We start from the raw sequence: 16,695 nt of genomic DNA, 5'->3' as shown, positions 1-16,695 counted from the left end.
TGACCTAGTCGTCTATGCCACAACCAACCTTTTGAGGATTTAGCAATAAAGCAAGTTTTAGGTTGTGCCTTTTTAGAGAAATCGACAATGTAAAGATCACCTCTACGCATACCGGTAAAGACCATTTTATGATTGTCTCGACGAAATACTTGGCACTCTACCTCAGTAAATAGGACATTCAAACCGAAATCATGAAGTCTAGATACTGAAAGTAAGTTGTAGCCAACAGATTCAACGAGCATGACATTTTGAATGGAACTATCATGTGAGATGGCCACCTTACCAAGGCCAACCACTTTACCCTTTGAATTATCACCAAAGGTGACATATTTTCGAGGGCCGTCATTTTCAGCAAGCTCACGGAACATCTCTTCATCTCCGGTCATATGATCAGTACATCCACTATCAAGAACCCATTCCTTTCCTCCTGACTCATATCCCCAAAGATTTGCCATAAGACCAAAATGTCTCATTGCATCATCAAGATCGAAGTCACTATCATCATCATCATCATCATCATCATAGTATCCATGTTCACCATGATCTTGTGACTCATCATTTCCTAGAGAGGGTAATTCATTAGATAAATGATCATCAAAGTGGTCACCTTTATGAATTCTTATAGCTTCGAATAAGATATCACTAATGATTCCAACATCTCCTTCAGCATGCTTAAGATTGGTAAGTTCAAATAGACAATTACCAAAACTAGGATCACTAGAGTTCATCTTACTCAAGGCAATAGATTTATGGAGAATTTCATCCAAAGTTTTCAAGGAATGATCGGGAAATCGTTCCTCAAGAAATTTCCATATAGTATAGGCACAATTAAGAGTAGGCAAACTAGCAATCAAATTTTTGGGCAATCCTCTAATGATGAGCTCAATAGTTCTAAGATTGCGAATCATGTCAATATCTTCATCTAGGGTAGGATGCAAAGGATCAATATGAGGTGCACAAGGGATAGCAATATACTTGTTCAAATGATATTGATTGAAAATTACAAGCATCTCATTTTTCCACTCATGAAAATACTCTCCATCAAGAATAGGCACTCTATGTCTAAGACTCCCTAAGGTAGACACATCCATCTTCCTCCAATGGTGATTAAACTAAGGCAATGGAGACCAAAGCTCTGATACCACTTGTAGGATCTTGAAGTAGATGTGTCTAGAGGGGGGGTGATTGGACACTTGATGCTAAAGTTGCAATTTTTAAGCTTTTTCGGTTTAAGTGGAGTTTAGGCATAATTTCAACATTCACAATACATATCAAGCAAGCATGCAAAGAGTGTATAGGCAGCGGAAAATAAAGCATGCAACTTACAAGAATGTAAAGGGAAGGGTTTGGAGAATTCAAACGCAATTGGAGACACGGATGTTTTTCCCGTGGTTCGGATAGGTGGTGCTATCCTACATCCACGTTGATGGAGACTTCAACCCACGAAGGGTAACGGTTGCGCGAGTCCATAGAGGGCTCCACCCAAAAAGGTTAATGGTTGCGCGAGTCCACGGAGGGCTCCACCCACGAAGGGTCCACGAAGAAGCAACCACCCACGAAGGGTCCACGAAGAAGCAACCTTGTCTATCCCACCATGGCCATCGCCCACGAAGGACTTGCCTCACTAGCGGTAGATCTTCACGAAGTAGGCGATCTCCTTGCCCTTACAAACTCCTTGGTTCAACTCCACAATCTTGTCGGAGGCTCCCAAGTGACACCTAGCCAATCTAGGAGACACCACTCTCCAAGAAGTAACAAATGGTGTGTTGATGATGAACTCCTTGCTCTTGTGCTTCAAATGATAGTCTCCCCAACACTCAACTCTCTCTCATAGGATTTGGATTTTGTGGAAAAAAGATTTGAGTGGAAAGCAACTTGGGGAAGGCTAGAGATCAAGATTCATATGGTAGGAATGGAATATCTTGGTCTCAACACATGAGTAGGTGGTTCTCTCTCAGAACATATGAGTTGGAATTGTGTATATGTTCTGATGGCTCTCTCCATGAATGAAGAGGAGGTGGAGGGGTATATATAGCCTCCACACAAAATCCAACCGTTACACACAGTTTTCCAATCTCGGTGGGACCGAATCAACAAACTCGGTCGGACCGAAAAGGTAAACCTAGTGACCGTTAGAGATTTTCGGTGGGACTGACATGCAACTCGGTAGGACCGATATGGTTAGGGTTTGGGCAGAACGTAATCTCGGTGAGACCGATTACACAAACTCGGTGAGACCGAGTTTGGTAATAAGCTAACCAAAGAGTTGGTCAGGCAAACTCGGTGGGACCGATTCGCTTTTTCGGTGAGACCGAAAAGTTACGAAAGGGAAACAGAGAGTTTGCAATCCCATCTCGGTGAGACCGAGATCCCTATCGGTAGAACCGAATTGCTAGGGTTTGGCAGTGGCTTATGACAGGTGAAACTCGGTGGCGCCGGATAGGAATAATCGGTAGGTCCGAGTTTGGCTTTGGGTTTAGGTCATATGTGGAAGTGGGAAAGTAGCTGAGGATTTTGGAGCATATCATTAAGCACATGAAGCAAGAGGCTCATTAAGCAACACCTCATCCCTCCTTGATAGTATTGGCTTTTCCTATGGACTCAATGTGATCTTGGATCACTAAAATGTAAAATGAAGAGTCTTGAGCTTGAAGCTTTAGCCAATCCTTTGTCCTTAGCATCTTGAAGGAGTTCCCACAACCTTTAGTCCATGCCACTCCATTGTTGAACTTATCTGAAACATGCTAGATAGAAATGTTAGTCCAACAAGAGATATGTTGTCATCAATTATCAAAACCACCTAGGGAGCACTTGTGCTTTCAAGCAGAGTACATATGACTGCTATTAACCTCCAATGTGTACGTTTGTGCTCCACAGAAACTGCTGGAACGACATGGTTGGAATTAATCTCAACATATTCCAATCGTGCAGCAAAAAATCTTTTACCCAGGGGTTGGGCTTCACAAGCACACATAAGAGTTGCCGAGTGGAATATAGTGCCCTCACTCGGGATGTTAATACCGAAAGGAATATGATAACCATCCACTCTGTTTACTTTGTTATCAGTTGTATCCCTCCTTGCCATATTTTCCTCCAATAAAGGCCACATTGTACTGAGAACAAACTCTTCGATAATTCCAAGAAGCCATACGCCCAGATCGAAACATCCATTGTCAACTTGCCCAACTTCCATCATGAATATACAGCACCGAGGCAAATGATATGGCGAAGCTCCTCTATGCTCATGCCGTTGTATATATCCAACGGATACACCACTAGTGGTAATAAGAACCCACAATAACCAATGGCCTCCAGGATCAAAAGGCAACTCAAAATACGTAGTGAAAAATTCAGAACCAAGAAGATAACCACCTTGAGTGGAGAACTGAAGTTCCGCCACTGCTAGCTTGAGCCAATTCAATGAGACATAAGTATTAGCTTCGCCACCATAAGATATCCTCCCATCAGGTTGTACGCACCATATCTCAAAACTAAGCACTGCAGTGTGACATAAATAGTACATCTCTTGAGTTGTAAGCCACCAAGACAATATTGTTGTACATTTTTTTGGCAAATAGGTTTGGGATCAAAGGCATGCACAATTAGTTGATCCAACCCCAATGAGCAAGTGACTAGAACATGATTAGGTATCCTGGTATCCCATTGTTCTCCAGACCCCAAATGCAAAGTAGCATCACCAATGGTATGATCTGGCTGTACAAATGGAATAGCAGACCACCAATTCATTAGGTTTGCTATAGTTACAGAAAATATTGCAGGCAATGCATTCTGAAGAAACCACCAAAATAAAATCACATTCTCATGACCACTAATTTTCCATGAAGGCCAAGGCTTCAACTCGACAACTATCCCCCACACAGTTATGTATGTGCGGCAGGTCCAACTCTGTAGTCCCCCAAAATGTCTCGTGTGTAGTATCTAACTTCTTCACACATAAAGCTCCAGCCATGCATGGTTGTTTCTCCTTGTACACGTGACAGTCACCCACACCTTGAGTACCATCTTGCTGTATGTTGAAATCTTCAGTACCATCCGGAGTCAGTGGCCAAGACCGAAACTGAGTTATATCGCGTGGCAGAAGCACTGTGTTGGTAGTAGAACATGCCACTTCAGATGACAACCTTCCATTTGCACCATATCTCTGCATACCCAGCCCGGAATTGCAGGGCTCAATGAAGTGCAATACAGAATAAGGCCAAGGTCTCAATCCTACATAGCACAACCTCCTAGCTTGTTCACCCGCTGCATGAATAGAATTAAGCTTCTTCTCACTGTTAGATGTTTGCAAGAAAGAGACAATCCCCTCCTGTTTTTCACACGTAATTTCCAATAGAATTGCACTGAACAGCCAGCGTAATTTCCTTTCCCTCGGTCCAGCAATAATGCACAAGAATAACATCTCGTCCCGGTAATACCAATTGTCAGGTAGTCTAACTCCTCAGTTCCACCATATGCCTCTCCTACAGCAAAGAAATAATTCACACTCTCAAACATGTGAGGTGATCTCACATAGCTGCAGATGTTCCCCATGAGAAGTAGCCATTGCAGTATATTATGGGTCCTATTATTAGCACACATGCTTTCAGAAATCATCCTGGAATCATAAAGTCTTGTCAAAACAGATAAGGTTGTACTTGTACATGACACTAAAATTCTTCGTTCAATTGCAGAGGCCCAAAATGCAACCAGAGACATGACTGGATCAGAAGAACTGGTGAACGGAAGTTGGTTTCCATGATGAATACTTTGAGGTAGATTTCTTGAAGTACGACCATCGAAATATGAATGTGGATATCCATTGCTTTGCACTCTAAATGGCCCAGAAACAAGATCTCCTTGGTATTCCTTATTATGGTCATTATCCTCTAACGTTATCTCTTGCCAAGTCACATGGGGAGCCACTGCTCCAGTTGACACCATGGCGACACTCGGCGGCGGCTCGACATTGTCGCCGCAGTCTGTACTGGTGCCCTCGTCAAGGAAAGAGGGCCATGGTGCTGGCCGGAGCACTTTCCCTTGTGTCTTCCAACCCGTTCTCACATCTAGCATAAACTGGTGTGCCGTGACCTCATTGACATTAGTAGACACCAAAACTGCAGTGAATGTCGGGGATGCATGCTCTGGTACATGGAGCAACCTCATCACAGGGAATGGCATGGGGTTTTCGTCGTCGCTAACATGGTCCAGATCACCCATCAAGCAGACAGGCATTGGTGCAGCGACATGGACAGTGTCAATGTCTGGGGCCTCATCATGCACGACAGGGGACGGAATCTCGGGGGAGATGTTGATGGTGGCGTCGCGAGTCGGGCACTCTGTGAAGCACCAGGTTGGTGTAGGAGCAGCCAGCCTGCTGGCATCGACACAACAGTCTTGTACTTCATGGTTGCAGCCATCGCCATACTCAGCACCCATTGCCTCATCCTTCATGATTTCTTCCTCCCTTATCCGAGCAAGGCATGATGCTCTGGTGATGCTAGACGGCGATTGCGACTGTACGACTGCCTGAATATCCTTGCGCAAGCCCTTGGTGTACTGGTGGACGAAGCACTTGATGCTTAGGCTCGAGTCGAGATGCAGCACCTGGTGTAGATGCTCCCAGAACAATGTCGTGTACTCAGCCACGGTTCCTGTCTGTACTAGCTCGAGCAGCGATCGCATGCGTAGGTGGAACTCTCAGGCATTATGTCGAACAGGTGGTAGGCAAGAAGCGGAGTGGTGATTTTTTGTTGACTCTGATTACCAAATTGTCACGACCCAAGCACAAGGACGGGATGAACAACAAGAATACTACCAATATTTGGATACAATTTGGGGATACAAGGGATCAGAGATGAGAAATCAGCAGCATGGGGTGAGATACAGAGCAAGGGGATGGGAAACAGACGCAAGAGGTGAGGAGCTTGAAGACGATTCAATTCTTTCGCTGCCAACTTCTGTGAGGCGTCTCCTTCTTTATAGGCATTGTTCCAGATCCTTGCAGCTAGGCCCAGCCCAAGCTACCGGCCCATTTTCTAGAGAAGGCCCATGAGAGTAAAGGGCATGACCTCTTGGACATGACACCGTGTCCAGCCGGATCTGGATGCACTGGTGCAGGGGAGGCGGCTCATCCGCTCGTCAGTGCGGATTCGGTGCCCGACGGATCGGGCCGAGGCGACGCGATGGATGGGGTGGGGCGCACGGTGGGGCAGTGGCCATGGCTGGAGCGGGGCGAGGCCGGGGCCGTCGCTGGGCGGCGCTGCAGGTCAGAGGCGCACGGGGAAGATGCGGGGCAGCACCGGACGGGAGGAGTAGGAGGTGGGGCGGCTCTGGATGGGAGGAGGACGAGGCGGGGCGGCGTCGGACGGGAGGAGTAGGAGGCGGGGTGGCTCCGGACGGGAGGAGGAGGAGGCGGGGAGATGCCGGGCGGGAGGAGGAGGATGCGGGGCGGCGCCAGACGGGAGGTGTAGGAGGTGGGGCGGCACCGGACGGGAGGAGGAGGCGGCGGGGAGATGCCGGGCGGGAGGAGGACGAGGCGGGGCGGTGCCGGGCGAGAGGGGGAGGAGGAGGCGGGGCAGCACCGGCCGGGGGTAGGAGGAGGCGGGGTGGGAGGTGAAGGTTGTGCGACGGTGGGGTAGGAGGTGGTGGTCGTGGGGAGTGGAGGGGCACGGGGAGGGAGGGGAGTATAGCTGGCCAAACGGGCCGACCCGGCCCGGCACAACACGGCCCATCCTAATCATGCCTGGCACGGCCCGGTCCGCGGAGGCATGATTATTATACGGGTCGGGCCGTGCCGACCCGCGTGCTGCAGCCTGCAGCCCAAGCACGGCCTGTATGCTAATCGGGCTGGCCCACCGACATGCTAGGCTCGCTAATCTGCCTCTTATTTTGCGCACTGGACGTTTTTAGCCTATTTTTACCTGTTGGGCCACATTAGGATACATAACAAAAATAAAAAAAGATAATCAGGCTGTGTCGTGCCGGCCCGCGTGCTCGGCCTTCAGGCCCAGACACGGCCCTTGGCGTGCCGCATGCCGGGCCTGGCCCGTTTAGCACGTGTCGTGCCATGCCGGCCGTGCTACCGGGCCGGCCCAGCTATCCCGGCCCGTTTGGCCACCTATAGAGGAGAGTTGGTGCTCGAACAGGATAAGGTGCGTGGTTTTTTTAGCAGTTGCAGTTCGGTGGTTAGTTTGTAGCTACAACGGTACGTGGGGTGTTAGCAGAATAAGGTTAGGTGTTAGCAGAATAAGGGTCTTAAGAGTGTTATCATAATAAACCCACCCTATATATATATCTTACAAGATGGATAAAATATTTGTGAGCAAATACACCAAGGGATTAAGTCTGACCAAAGAGAAAAGACCATGTGTGAACATGCATATTCATGGTTAACACTACCAAACACATACCAGTGTTCAATCAAAAAATTACTGATGATTTTTATAAGCAATCTAATATACGAAATGAAAAAACTTTTGAAGTAAATGGAGTTTTCACAAGACATACATGTTTGGAAATATAAAAATGTATTTACAGCCGTGCAAATGCGCGGGAAACCCCGCTTGTTTATTGCATTTGCCAAGGAGTACACATATAGCTAGGCTCTTGCATGACAGCCTAGTCCTACCATTTTCCATTTCTTTCTACTCCACATAGACAAAAGTGTCATGTAAGTGGGCTATAAGCTCATTATTGTATTTACTTAAGAGAATTCGAAAAATCTTAAAGTGTTAGCTGTGATGTAGTAACTAAATTGCGCCTCGTTTACCACAACCGCCTCATGCGCCTACCTCCCTCTTGATTCATTTTTCTCGTTTGCCCTACCAGGAAACTCGTTCGCCTCCAAATCTTCTCCTCTCCATGTGTGAAAACAATCTGCATGCATGACTCTCCTTCTCCCTCCTGCGCTCGTCCAAGCTCCTCCCGCCTAAATCATGGATCACCTAAACCCTGAACTGTTGGGACCAACAATATCTACACCCCTCCCACTAAATTCAGCTCAATGGCCCCCTCCCTTGTAACTTCCACTAACAAAAAAATGCCCACCTAGTTGTTACATTAATCACGCAACATATCTTACAAAGGTGTAGCATTGCTCGCTATAAATAATGCGCCTCCCACGGCACTCGAAAGAATGCTCACGTTCATCACCTTTATCTCCTCGTTGTCCCTCTCAATTACGGACCCATCGACCACCATGGCATCGCCCCTCCCTAGCCCTAGGCGCCTCTCCCTACCCCGCGCGGAGGGTCACACGTTGGCTTTCCATTCCCTGCCGCCATGAGTCGAGGAGGATGCATTGGAATTTCGCTCCTCGCTGCCACCTGTCGAAGATGACACGTCCGTATTTCGCTCCTCGACGTGATGCATCAAGGCCGATGTGTCGACGTTCCCAGTCTCGCCACCACACACACCTTAGGACGTCGTGCCTGCCCTAGAGCCCCCCCCAGCTTGGAGGAGCTTTGAAAAGAAATGGAGGCCGCCTTGTGGGAGGCTTTGTGTTGTAGGGTGGAGACCCTAAGTGGAGACCTTTCATGAATCGGGGGGGGGGGTCCATGAAGAACAAGAGGGGAAAACACAAGAGGAACATTCAATAACAGGTCCAATCACACACCCACTAGACTCACAAACACATGAGATTCACAAGGTACAAGAACAATCAAATGGAAACAAGATACATGGTAAAGTTCATCCCAAATCCTATGAAGGAAATGAGGTCTTGACGATCTTGATAGACCCTTCCCACAAGGGGGTCTTAAATCCCTAAGGATCTTCTCCAATGGAGGTCTTGAACTCCAATGGAGTCTTCCCTCTCTCTATCAAGAGGAATCCCACAAGGGGAGATACATGAGCTAACTCTAATGTCTAGATCTATTCTTAGTTATCCCTAAATGGAGGAGGAGTATATATAGGTCCAAGGCATGAAGAGGTAAGGAGGGAAGAAATGGGGATACATGGGCAAAGCACAACAGCCACATGTAGGAGGCACCGTGCGCACGGGGTAAGTGAACCTGTGCACACGGGGTGTCCAGCGACCTGACTCCTTAGTTCGTGTGCATGGGCTTGTACCGTGGGCGCGGGGGTCATGTGTGTAGAGGGTCCAGGGGCCCGTGCGCATAGGGTGTCCTGAAGCTCGCAACATGTCGCCTTCTCGTGGAAGTCCTTTGGTGCAGGTGGAACCTTGCCTTCTCCTTGACGCTTCCTTCTCCGTTTGCACGCTTCTCCCATGGATGGCGTAGGCACTCGCTTGTGGATGACCTCCTCAATGGCATGTTCATCATTGGGCTTAAACCTATATGGGCACATGGTAGGACGGTCAAGTAGTATACCATTGTCAAGGGAACTAAAAGGACACACATTAAGGATGGAATTCACCTTAGTATGATTGAAGTAGGTTTTGGGTGTGTCTCTTAGAAATATGACTCTTGACATGGTGATGTCTGTAGGATGCTCCACGTCAACCTCTCCACCTTGGGAAAGATCCGACACCAGATCGAAGACCAAATCACCATTGGAAAGAGATGATGTCGCCATGTAGAAGTTGACGGTCACCAAGCATTCATCATCTTGTAGCTCGAAATGGGCACTCTCCAATGTCTTGTGATTCCTTCAAAAATAGGAAGGACAACAAACACTTGGAAAAACGAATGTGGTTAGCATTAGTGCAAAACTAAGCATTCAAGTGGTGATTCACCCAACAAGTGTCATCATCAAGCATAGCATATGGTTTGACAAAGAAGTGTGACATGGCATTTAAACATATAAATTGAGCACATGCAAAGGTATCATGGAAACGTTCATGCAAAGGTGAGGTAAAGATCTCAATATGCGTGGCAAATGAACGAGCATCTACCTCAATGTCATAGCAAGCATGCAGAAAGCACTCAACAAATGATCTATGCTATGCATATGAGTCATTCACAACACCAAGGAAGATGAGATGCCTAAACACATGGGGCAATCCAAAGTGCAAGATAATCCAAGCATAGTGTGCACATGGTGTAGTGAAGATAGTGTGGCACTCAACACAATAGAAAGAGAAATTGGCACCATGTGTGAGGTGATCAAGTCAATCATGTGACAAGCATAAAAATGGATGCCATCAGCCGCCTGAAATGAGCAAGTAGGGATCATCAGTAATGCAACATAGGCAAGCATATCAATCATGTCATGCAAACTAGTAGCTCAAATATGCAACATACTATAGGAAATCATGGAAAGCATGTCATGTGGGCAAATAATAGGCATAGGTAATGCGCATGACACGGGAAAAGCATGAAGACAAGATATGATCAAAGGATCATCATAAGCATAGGGCACAAAGCAAACATGGCAATAACAAGCAATATCTTCACCAAGCATGCAAATACACATATGATAACCCACAAGTATAGGGGATCGCAACAGTTTTCGTGGGTAGAGTATTCAACCCAAGTTTATAGATTCGACACAAGGGGAGCCAAAGAATATTTGAAGGTATTAGCAGCTGAGTTGTCAATTCAACCACACCTAGAGATTATTTATCTGCACCAACGTGATCAGTAGCAAAGTAATATGATAGTTTTGATAATAGTAGCAGTAGCAATGGTAATGGTAATAGTGATAACAGTAGTTTCATAACAAGTGCAACAGTAACGATAGCAGTAGTAACTTGGCAAGAAAAATATAAGATAAATTCGTAGGCATTGGATCGGTGACTTGTTGGATGATATTCATCATGAGACAGTTATAAACTAGGGCAATACGGCACTAGCTCCAGTTCATCAATATAATGTAGGCATGTATTACGTAAATAGTCATACGTGCTTATGGAAAGAACTTGCATGACATCTTTTGTCCTACCCTCCTGTGGTATCGGGGTCCATATGGAAACTAAGGGATATTAAGGCCTCCTTTTAAAAGATAACCGGAACAAAGCATTAACACATGGTGAATACATGAACTCTTCAAACTACAGTCATCACCGGGAGTTGTCCCGACTATTCTCACTCCGAGGTTGCCAGATCATAACACGTAGTAGGTGACTATAACTTGCAAGATTGGATCTAGTACATGGATATAATGGTGATAACATAAACGGTTCAGATCTGAAATCATGGCACCCGGGCCCAAAGTGAAAAGCATTAAGCATGGCAAAGTCATAGCAACATCAATCTTAGAACATAGTGGATACTGGGGATCAGGCCCTAACAAAACTAACTCGATTACATGATGAATCTCATCCAACTCCTCACTGACCAGCGAGCATATGAAGGAATTACTCACTCCCGGTGGGGAGCATCATGGAATTGGCGATGAATAAGGGTTGGTGATGACGAAGAACGAAGATCCCCTCTCTGGAGCCCCAAACGAACTCCAAATCTGGCCTCCCGATGAAGAACGGGGGGTGACGGCGGCTTCATCTCATGGATCGTGATAATTCTTTCTCCCTGATATTTTTCTGGAAAAATAGGATTTTATAGTGTCGGTTTCAGGGTCTACGGGACCACCAGGTGGGGACAACCCACCTAGGCGCGCCAGGACGAGGGGCGCGCCCTGGTGGGTTGTGCCCCCCTCCGGTGGATCTTGGCTCCAGAAATTCTTATTTCTTGTAAAGTTTCATTCCATTCTGAGAACTTTTATTTATGCACAAAAACAACACCATGGTAGTTCTGCTGAAAGCAACCTCAGTCCGGTGTTAGTTTCATTCAAACATGCAAATTAGAGTCCAAAACAAGAGGAAAAGTGTTAGGAAAAGTAGATACGTTGGAGACGTATCAACTCCCCCAAGCTTAAAACTTTGCTTGTCCTCAATCTATTCAGTTGATAAACTGAAAGTGAAAAAGAAAAACTTTTATGAACTCTTTTGCTCATGTTTGCATAAATAAGCTTAAACAGCACCCAGGTTTTCAGCCGACATTATAACTGACCATGCCGACAATAACTCTTAAAGATTATATTAACTCATATCAATAACATAATCAGCTAGCGAGCAATAATAAGATATCTCAAACGGCAACACGTTGTCAAAACAACCATGATATAATATGACAATAGTGGTATCTCGCTAGCCCTTTCTGAGACCGCAAAACATATATGCAGAGCACCTCCAAAGTCCAAGTAGCGAGTAAACATTGTAATTCAAAGTAGAAAAGATCCAGTCATGATGCACCCAACATTATCTACACACAATGCATAAGTCATGACAATAGTGCTCTCAGGTTCTGGCGCTTGTTTTAGAAGGTGATGACACGACATAAAAGTAAATAGATAGTCCCTTCACAGAGGGAAGTAGTGATTTGCAGAAGTGCCAGAGCTCAAGTTTTTAAAATAGAGGTAAATGATATTTTGAGACATGCACCCTTCTCATTTACTTCATTACTATCAGCTATCAATATCTTCCATGCTAAGCACGCTAGTGGTGGTTCCCAAGCGATAAAAGTAAAGGTTTTAACTCCATTGAGAGTTTTTGTTTGATTATTTGTAAGCTTTTTCTGTTTGCAGTCTGGGACTGGGCATCCCTATTACCGCCCTTTTCTCGTGCGATGGCGAGTTATAAACACTCGATCTGAGAATAACCTGCTTCGCATGGAAGATACCGACCACCTCCTATTGTTCCATGAACGATCCAGGAACACAAAAAGGGTATTTATCAAAAGTTTTTAGAGGTGGCACATGCAAATTTACTTAGGACGGCAGGCTAATATTACATATAGGTAGGTATGGTGGACTCATCTGGAATAACTTGGGTTCAAGGTTTTTTTATGTACAAGCAGAATTCCCACATAGTACAGGCGAAGGCTAGCAATTAGATTGAGAAGCGGCCAGCTAGAGAGCAGCAATGGTCATGAACATGCTTATGCATAAGTGACATTGGACACTAGCATGAGTAGGATATGAACACCATGAACATAAATATCATAGAGGCTATGTTGGTTTTGATTCAACTACATGCATGAACATGTGCCAAGTCAAGCCACTCGAACATTCAGAGGAGGATACCATATCATCATACTACATCACAATCATTTTAACTCAATGTTGATATCCAAGATAAATCATTATCCACTCCTAGCTACTTATGCATGGCATGAGAGACTACAATCTCTAATTGTCATTGCAAACATGTTTAATCATAATGGGATGAATCATGGATACTAGGTTAAACATATTTACACAAACAGAACAAGTCGAGTTCATACCCATTTCTCTCTGCCACGGCTAGTTCATCGAATATCATCATTATTGCCTTTCACTTGCATGACCGAACGATATGAAAATAATAATAGTGCAAGAGTGTCCTGGACTAAGTTGGAATCTGCAAACATTTTATTCAACAGGAGAAGATAAGGTGAAATGGGCTCTTTATTAGATCAACAGTTATTCATATGAGAGCCACTCAACATTTTCATTGTGGTCTTTTCCTCGGTACAACTCAAATAAAAAGAAAAGGAATTCAGAGAAACACATTGAAATATTTTTGGAGTTTTTGGTTTTCTTGAACAAGCAAATAAAAGGGAAAAGCAAAAGCGAGAAAAATTATTTACACAGGAAGGCTCCCAACAAGCAAAAAAAAAGAACAAGGAAATATTTTTGGGTTTTATTTTTAATATTACAACTAAGCATGCATAGAAAGTAAACTAACTATAACTATTCTTTTTTGCTTTTCTAAAGTTTTTCAAACACACAAGAAGAAAGTGAGAACATAAAATTAATCATGGATGATACAATGAAAAAGTGTGAACACCGACAGATGAAATAAGTGAACATGAATGTAATGTCGATAAGAAACAAGTACTCCCCCAAGCTTAGGCTTTTGGCCTAACTTGGTAATCAATCAGAAGCCTGGTTAGTAGTTGGGGTACTGAGGAGCGGGCATCCACTGATCCCACTATTGAGGCTCTTCCTCCTCCTCTGTAGTCTGATTGTTTCTGTAGGCGATGATGTCTGCAGGCATAATCCTATATCCGCCCCTGGCAACGGGATCAAACAAAGCAGGAGCAGGCAATGGAATAATATCACGAGTTTCAATGCTAAAAACCAAGTTATAAGGAATAGGGATGTCAGGGTAATCTCGTGCAATAAAATGGTGGTGTTCCATGGCTGCGCGGTCTAGGTAAACCTTGGTCAGAGGGTAATCATGCAGGCGTATCTCAACCTCGAAGTGAGCCGCCAAACGAGTAGCGAAAATCCCACCATGTATTTTACCTTTGGACCTATTAGTATGGAGGCGACGTGCCACAATATCTCCCAAGCTATAAATGTTGTCGCCCTCTAATGCACGACGCAAAACAACAAGGTCTGGTGAGCTGAGTACACCCACCTTCTCTCTAGCAAGCAAGCATTTTGCAATGAAAAGAGCAAAGTAATGAACAGCAAGAAAATGCAAGACAGCAGCAGTGGTAGCTGACACCCCTCTCTCATCTCCCACCGTCAAGGTATGATAAAGGCCTCAAACTCTGCCGGCCCAGGCTCTGCTAAGGTCCCATCAAAAGGGATCATGCATATGTTACAAAATTCAGTAAGTGGTATCTGATGGGTTTCAGCATATAAATCAAACCGCACCTCAAGAGGATTATTCCTAGTAAGGAAACTAAAACTTTGAACAAAGATGTTTGTGAGGAGATGATACTGTTCGCATTCAGCTGCGATGAAGTCCGTGAGGCCGGCATTAGCAGCATATTGTGTGAACTCCTGAAGGATTCCAGCCTATTCCATGAATGGGGTGTGCGGCCATTCGCACGGCCGTACTTCCGCCAACCTCCGGGGATGGAGATCACTGTCAGACGACTCCCCAATAACTCCCTTGGAGTTCTTCTTGGAACCAAACTTCCTAAAGATATTCATGTTTTTCCTATGAACAAAAATTCTGAAATTTGTAGTCCACAAAATTTTCTCAACAAAACTTCACAAAAATGATACCAACTACTTATAGGGATACATAGAGGCCATAGCAAGCATTCAAACTACTTAGAACTCTAAGAATTCAACATGCAAGCTCATCTATAGCAGCACCAAGAGTAGGTAATTATTCAAAATATTAACCACTAAAACAAAAACTAATTAGACAAATGGTGGAGTCACATACCAAGCAACAATCCCCCGAAACAGTTTCGGAAACGGAGCTTTGAGCAAAGAGATCGAAATCCGCGGGTTTGAGAGCAAGAACACGGGAGAGAGAGCAATGGAGATTTTTTTTTCTGGAGGTAAGTGATTATTTCGTGTGAAGGGATAAGTGAGGGGGGCCACGTGGGGACCACAACCCACTAGGGCGCGCCTGGGGGTCCTGGTGCGCCCAGGTGTGTTGTGCCCACCTGGTGCACCTCCCTTTGATATTATTTGCACCAGAAATTCTTAAATATTCAGAAAAAACCATATTAAATTTTGAGAGAATTTTGAGAACTTTTATTTTGGGTCATTTTTTTATTGCATGGGAAATTCAGAAAATAGACAAAAATGGCATTTTATTTTATTTAACTAATAAAAACATAAAACAAAAAGTAGGGACAGAAGGTAGTGCTTACTAAATTCAAAAAACTTCATACCTCTCAAAAATGATCCATTAATAAGGTTGATCAAGTCTTATTAACAACCACTTTCAATTAGCATGAAATCGAAGAACTTTCGTAAATCACTAAGTTACCTCAATGGGGATATGAATGTCCCCAACAATAAGCATTTCATATTTCTTTTTGACAGTTGGTAGAGGTATTTGAAAACTTCCAATAGTGATTGCCGGTGCTTTTTCAATAACATTAATACCATTTACCTGGAATTGTTTCTTCGGAAAGTGCACCGTATGCTCATTACCATTGATATGAAAAGTGACCTTGCTTTTATTGCAAGCAATAACAACGCCAGCAGTATTCAAGAAGGGTCTACCAAGGATAATCGACATGTTCTCGTCCTCAGGCATCTCAAGTAAAACAAAGTCAATCAAAATAGTAACATTAGCAACAACAACAGGCACATCCTCACATATACCGATAGGTATGGTAGTTGATTTATCAGTCATTTGCAAAGATATTTCAGTAGGTGTGAGTTTATTCAAATCAAGTCTTTTATATAAAGAGAAAGGCATAACACTAACACCAGCTCCTAAATCACACAAAGCAGTTTTCACATACTTCTTTTTGATGGAGCAAGGTATAGTTGGTATTCCCGGATCTCCAAGTTTTTTAGGTACTCCATCCATAAAAGTATAATTAGCAAGCACAGTGGAGATTTCAGCTTCCAGTATTTTAGAAGGAGGCATTTTAGTGATGATGTCCAAGTTTTTTAGTGATGATGTCTTTCATATACTTTGCATAAGGAGGCATTTTCAAGATATCAGTCAAGCGAGTACGCAAAAAGACTGGCCTTAGCATTTTAGCAAAGCGTTCAAATTCTTCATCATCTTTCTTTTTAGTTGATTTAGGTGGAAAAGGCATTGGTTTTTGAACCCACGGTTCCCTCTCTTTACCGTGTTTTCTAGCCACAAAGTCATTTTTATCATACCTTTTATTCTTAGGTTGTGGTTATCAAGATCAACAGGTGGTTCTATCTCAACATCATTCTCTTGTTCTTTTTCATTATTAGGTTGAGAGTCTTGATGAACATCAGTATTATATTTTTCATTATCATAAGGTGAGTGTTCATTACCAGACTGAGTTTCAGCATCAGAGATAGAAGTTTCATTATCATTATTAGGAGGTTTTTCTATTTCAAGTTAACTAG

This window comes from Triticum urartu, chromosome 7, assembly GCF_003073215.2.
Source record: "Triticum urartu cultivar G1812 chromosome 7, Tu2.1, whole genome shotgun sequence".
Classification (NCBI taxonomy): domain Eukaryota; kingdom Viridiplantae; phylum Streptophyta; class Magnoliopsida; order Poales; family Poaceae; genus Triticum; species Triticum urartu.
This window is presented reverse-complemented; position numbering follows the sequence as displayed.